This window comes from Haematobia irritans, chromosome 2 (assembly GCF_050003625.1).
Source record: "Haematobia irritans isolate KBUSLIRL chromosome 2, ASM5000362v1, whole genome shotgun sequence".
NCBI classification, from domain to species: domain Eukaryota; kingdom Metazoa; phylum Arthropoda; class Insecta; order Diptera; family Muscidae; genus Haematobia; species Haematobia irritans.
The window spans coordinates 93,018,833-93,025,685 of record NC_134398.1 but is presented as its reverse complement, the minus strand read 5'-3'; the positions used below and the strand labels follow the sequence as shown (position 1 = coordinate 93,025,685).

Genomic DNA, 6,853 nt, shown 5'->3' with positions numbered 1-6,853 from the left:
CTTGGTTGTTGTTATTCGTCAATGCATTATTGATTTTGTCTGTAAGTAGTAAGTGATCATTATGGTCGGGGGAACCGGCGATCCATTTCCATGCCGTTCCTAATAAGTCAATTGATCTTTTGGATTTATGTGTTGTCCTTAATCTTTCTACTGACTTTAGTGATTGCGCTAGTTCGTGTTGAACTATTGGCAAGAGCATGTTGTTTGGATGGATCCTGTCTTTTATGTCTCTTTCAGTCATTCGTATCAATGTCTCGTATTTATCGATATCTATTACATGGATTAGTCGAAATATTCCGTCCTGTATAAATGCTTCCCCATCGTCTATAGTTATAAGTTTACTGTTTGAATACTCCATTATCTGAATTTCAGCAGTACATATCGTGATAAAAAGTAATCCGAAAATAAAAATTTTAATTTCTTATTAATTTTTTGTGAATTATCCGTCCGCTTTCAGTAATTATTGTACTAGATTTATTTTCTCTTACAACCTCTTTCCTATATCTTGGAGATAATTTATTTCCGATTCTTTTATTTGTCTTTACATATATGATATCCCCAGTCACATATTGTTTGAAAGGTTTTTTTGTCTTGTTGTGATATTGTAGGTCGGAGTCCTGTTTGTCTTTAAGTCTTTTTATCGTTTCAGTTCGTATATTATTTAGTCTGTCTGTGTCAGTTGAAACCTCTCTACCAAAAAATAGGTCTACGGGTCTTCGTTTTGTAGTAGAGTGTATAGAATAGTTGTATTTCAAAATCGATCTATCAATAAGATCCTCGAAAGTATAGTGAATCCTCTCACTCTTTACACATCTAATTATTTCAGATAGTGTCGAGTGGAATCTTTCGATTTGACCATTAACGGTGCTGGAGTATGGTGGAGCCTTAAAAATTTCTATACCCAATTGGTCCTGTAACATGTGTAAAACAGGTGCGGAACTTAACGACTTTTCATTGTCCACAACTATTTTTTCGGGAACTCCGAAATTAATTAAGATTTCACGTAATGGTTGACGAATGTCCTCCGTTGCCCTGGAGTTAATAATCTTTGCCTGCGCAAATTTTGAAAATTTATCAATCGCGGTGAGTATTACTCTCCTATTTGAGTGATAAATATCAATGTGAACTATATGTCCAGGATACAATGGTATCGGAGTATTTTGTAAAATAGGATTGTTAGGATGTCTATCATACTTTTGCTCTTTGCAAACCGTACACTGTTTTACCACTCGCTCTATTTTTTCCTGCATTTTTGGGAAATAGACTCTTCTCAATAATTGGTATTTATTTTCTCTGGAGTTTCTATGCGCTCTTCTGTGTTCATTAATGATTTCTGTTTCTTGTTCAATCTGATCCGTTAAATCGGTCACAAAATTTCTAGCAAAACGGATTCTATAATTGGAGAAATGTATTGGATAAATTTCCTGTATTTTTCCTAATATTGATTCCTCGGTATTTAGTCCATTTATTACTGAAGGATTTAAATATCTTTTGAATGTGTCTATAATGATTTGATCAGTAAATTCTCTTTCTGTTATTATATGTCTGTTTACTTGCCTTTCAACCTACGCGTTATAGATTGAAAGGGCTTCGAGTTTCTTTTGTTTTGGATTTCTGTCCACACGTAGATGGACTAGAAATCGTAGTAATTTTGTTCACACACGTCGTTGGGCGCGCGTGGCCTAACCCTTATCGCAAATCAAAGAGTCGGAGTTACAATTTTACAAATTCATTTATTGAGGTCTTCGTGACCTATTCTTTAGAGTTGCAAATCATAACTAAACATAAAATATATTAAACTAAGCCGTTAGGGAACAAACGGTAAAACTTAACGAAAAATAGGATGATATGTCATAAGTAGAAAATGATAAATAGTAAAGAAAAAAATGAAATCATAACTCTCTGAAAACATTAATAAAACGAAAATAAAAATTAATAAACAAAGAGTAAAGACTAAGAGAAAATATGATTTCTTGGAGCGAATCCGTTGGCGCTCTTCGTAAGCACATTTTAACATAGGACTGAATGACGTCTTCCATTCGAAGCTTGTTGAACTCGCTTCAACATACTCCCGCCTCGGGCTGAGGAACGAGTTCGGCTTTTGATTACATGTGCACTTGGGAAGTGATTCGATGTCACCCTTCGCTCCGATTCGATATTCCCGCTTGTTGGTTCTTCTTCTATTCGCCTGTAAATAAAGAATAAAAAGAAGTACATACAAATATGCGAATGGTTCAGGGTGGATGATCGGAATGCGAGGTGGATTATGCCAATGTAGGCATGTTCGATGTTGTGGACTGTAAGTTCGTACTGATATATTATTTTTTAGCGGCGGGTTTTCGTAGTTATTAGTGGTATGTTTGTTCAATGTAGTTTTATTTCGTTTATTCGTGTGAATATGCTTTTTATATTTCCATCGATGGGCGATATAATTACAATTCGTCTTCAATGATTTCTTACACGTTTGTGGTTGAATCGTATTTGGTGAAACGTATTTCGTTGTTTTCGCGGGGAATGTAGTAGATTCATTTTTAGTTTTTGTGAATGTATCAGGTTGATATTGATCGAAATTTATTTGTTGCAAAAACTCAATATTTTCTTTATGGATGGGAAGTCGGGCTTCTAATTGTGATAAATATGAACCATTTATCGTTCGTTGATTATACTCTTCGTTTGAGTGCTTGGAGGGTAAATCGGTAGGACTTTCTCGTATGTGTGAAATTGGTTGTGGAAGCTCCTGTGAACTTGTATTTTGTGATGGGGACGCTCTTTTTGCAGATGTATTAATATGTGTTGGAATCGTAGGTCCTGAGAGATACCATCCGAACTGGGACTCTCGGGCTTCTATACAATTTCCTATTTGTGTGATGATACCAGATTTATTTATGGCGGGAAGGTAATTACTTCCAATAATTATGTCTATAGGTCCTTTCTCGTAGAAAAGAGGATCAGCAAGATCCAATTGCGTTACTTCTCTGAGAATTTCGTTACTAGTTAGTCGTGTTGAATGGACACACGCTGGCTGTGACACCACTATCGCGTGGATATCTATGCAAAATTCTGATTTTGCAGTTTTTAATGTTAATAATCATTTGCTTCTACTTTTTTCAATTAGTTTGTTTGCTAATCCTGAAATTTTAGTAGTATGGGATTTTATTGGTAGACCTAGTTTTTCTTGTATCCGTTGTGAGACGAAACTGCTCTCCGACCCAGTGTCTAGAAGTGCTCTAGTGTCAATCGATTTCCCCTGATGTTCTACAATTACTCGGGCTGTTGGTAAGAATGTGTTCCCTCCGATCTGTGAAAATTGAATATTAGTTTCATCTTCTACTTCTTCCTGTGGCTCACTTGATCCACCAGGTATTTCTTGTTGTAATTGGTTACGTGGTTCCTGATCTTGGCTACTTTCACGTGGATGGTTGCGGTTGAACTCGAGATGCAACATTGTGTGATGCATTTTATTGCATCTATTACACCGTCTGTTACTTCTGCAATCCAATTTAGTATGATTTGGTGAAAGACAATTTAAACAAACCTTATTGGACTTAGCGTACTCATTACGATCTTTCGGCGATAAGGCTTTGAAATATTTACAAGACGTAAGCCAGTGATTTTGGTTGCAGTTCTTGCAACTGGAGTTTGGAATTTGTTGTGCGTGAGATAATTTGCACTTGGAGTTTTGATCTTCCCTAGCGTAGGGTTTTCGGAAATCCAAAACAGTTTCCAACTTTTCAATTCTATTTGGGAGGAACGTATCCATTTGATGCCACGAAGGCAATTCTTTGTGGTTTCACAAAGAATCTTCCCAGGCTCGTAACGTGTCGTCGGGAATTTTAGAAGAGACAATATGTATGAGGATAGGATCCCAATTATCGACGGGTATGTCATAAGACTTGAAAATAGCCAGACTATCGTTAATCGCGCTTTGAATTTGTCGAATTGACTTTGGTGACTCGTTTGAAACAGATTGAATCGAAAAAAGCTTTTTCATTTGTTGATTCACCAATATGCGCTTATTTTCGTAGCGATTCTTTAATGCCTCCCACGCTAAATTGAAATTTGCGTCGGTTAATTCAAATTTCTTTACAATATCATTCGCTTCCCCTCGAGTTTTACCGCGAAGGTGATACAGCTTCTGAGCTGGGGATAAATGTGGATGATTTCCAAACACAGCAGAAAAAATGTCTCTAAATGCTGGCCATTTAGAGTATCCCCCCTCGAAAGGCGGAGTATCGCAGGGCGGCAATTTGAGAGAAGGCGCACTTCGTTGTGCCGGAATATGATCGACACTATTTTCCTGTTGACTATTTGTTTTAGAACAAATAGCTATCATTATGCTTTCTTTGCATTTTTGATATTTAGCACAAGCTTCTTCAAACTTTTGGTCATTAACGTCATTATAATCATGTTCCTCTTTGTCATCCTCTAATATTAATGCCTCATAACTCGTAACTAGCTGTGGCCATCTTCTTTCTAACTCCAAATCTTTAATTTCTAGCAACTGAACCGACAGTGTCTCTGCCTTTTGAGTTTCAAGTTCCTGGCAGAATGTCACGATCTGATTATGATTAAAAAGAAATCTTCGACGCGTAGCCATCTTTCTGTATGATTATTTACAGCTACTTGAGCAACACCAAAAAAGAAATTATACGTTTCTGGATCGCGAAGAATTAATTTTGGAGTGTAATTTCTCGAAGAATTTTTCGCTTACGAAAAAGGATTCGCCAATATATCAAAAATCAATCGCAATAAATGTATTTGGACTGTACAATTGACCACAAATGTTATTGAATGTAAATATATTTTGAATATAAATATATTGTGACCGCTAAACTATCGGTAAATATTGTTGAATGACTTCCTTAAATCATTCAGGCTAAAACCTCACCGAATCTATTATTAATACGTTTTTACACGAAAAACAGTAGAAAAAGGACAAAATGTTGAAAATTCGTAGAATTGTATGTAATTTTGTTGAATCCCTCGCGGATGTTCTGGGAAAAAATTAAGTGGCAATGCTATATTGTTTTGTGCATACGTAGTGTTTTTTATTGTCCTTGGTCGCGATGACTCAATCGTATGAATTTGTTAAGTTGGAACAACGTTATGTGAAATGACAAATTTTCCAAGTGTATATGTATCTTGTACAGGGGCTCAAAATTTTCAAAATATTTCTCTGCCACCAAGATCATCTGTATTTTTCTTGTCCGCAGTCGTTTCTGGCCAATATTTTGAAAATTTTCCAAGAAAAATAAATTGGAACGACTCACCGAATAATTTTTGCTGGATGTGTCTCTGGAACCGCGAAGGAAATTACCTCCGCTGTGACATTATTATTTATGCAACCCAAAATTTATTTTATTTTTCACTGCACAATTGTTTTTAATCAAATTAATTTTTAATTAAATTTTGTGAAAAATATTTAATTTATTTTTCTTCTTTCAAAGTCGTTGCATTTATTCTCTATACCGCTGTTGTTCTAATTTTCACTTTTTACACCTTTAGTTTATTGTTTATTTATTTTTTTTTTGTATCTGGGATTTTTTATTCTGCCCGCGGAGGAAAATTCCCTGAAGGTAGGGTAACTCTATATAATTTGGCACTTTTTCCCACGGGTAACAATTTTCCACTATCACGGCAACACTATTATAGCGGTACTTTGAAAACAATTTTTTGGTTCCTTTTTTACCTTTTTTTCTCGATGATTTTGTAAAATTATTTTAATATAATAATTCCAATATTCATATGTCGGTTTAATTATTTATTTTCTTATTTTTTTCCTTTCTATTTTTATTGTCACTATTACTTGTTTTCCTTTTTGTTCCAATAATTTTTTTTCACACACACACTACCACTATTGTAAGGCAAAAAAATTTTTACCGTTTATTTTCGTTCTTTTTGCCTTTATTTTAATGTCACCACACTTTTATTTAATTACTTACTTTATTTTCTTTCACTTTTTGTTTATGTGAAACCGTTTCTAAATTGTTTTACGTTCTTTTTTATTTTTTTTTTAATTAAAAACTTTCGCGAAGAATTAATACGTTTTTTACCGCCGGTCACTTGTGTTTCTTTACTATACCAGTTAGTTTGACGTATGACATTTGTGCCAATTATCAACTGTCATATGATCAACAAGTTACCCAGTAGGGATCAATGTCTTAAGGAAAATTGATGGAATGTTACCACTGAATGACCGTTAAAATTTTAAATCGTTGAAATTGTCAATCTGGTAATTACAAACTGTGAGAAAATTGTTATTGTAGCACGGAATATATTTTGAACAACTTTTGACGTTTTTTATTATCCCGTAGACAAACGTTGTTGTTGTTTTATTTTTATTTTCTTCTTTTTTCTCGCAAAAGAGTATGCGGGTATGTTGTTTTTGTATTACATGCACCGAATTAAACGCACACTTGCAATTATTCTCGTTTATTCTATGCAGAAATTATTGGACATTTGTTGCTTTCCATTTTTTTTTGAACTTTTGTATGCACAGAATTGATGTTTCGTTCAGTTTTTCTTTTTTTTGTTTTTTGTTTTTGGAGTTTTCGATGTTACCCTTTGTCTCCTTTTTTACACTTTTTCTTGTAATTATTTTGACGTTTGAGTTTGTCTCAAATTTTTATAGCACTGTTTTTGAATTTTATGTATTTTAGGGCCTGTTCACACTAAGCAACATAATCTGAAAGGCCAAACACAATGTTTTTTAAACGAAATTTTTGAATTTTATTATCGTTTTTCGTATTTTTGTATACGTTTTATTTGCGCGAGATGACAGCGTTGACATTCACTGATTTCTTTTGATCACACCACGAACCACTAACACATTTGCACTTACCCAATCTATTCT

The 6,853-nt window shown here is 34.4% G+C and overlaps 1 long non-coding RNA gene across 1 annotated transcript; it reads right to left on the bottom strand.

Annotated features, from left to right (window-relative positions):
- Positions 1–1,713: 1,713 nt before the first annotated feature.
- LOC142223313 (uncharacterized) lies at positions 1,714–6,072 on the bottom strand. The gene is made up of 2 exons (XR_012718673.1): positions 5,943–6,072; positions 1,714–2,188 (listed from the first exon to the last, which is right to left on the bottom strand). It is a non-coding gene; the product is annotated as an uncharacterized LOC142223313 (long non-coding RNA).
- Between the last annotated feature and the right edge of the window lie 781 nt (positions 6,073–6,853).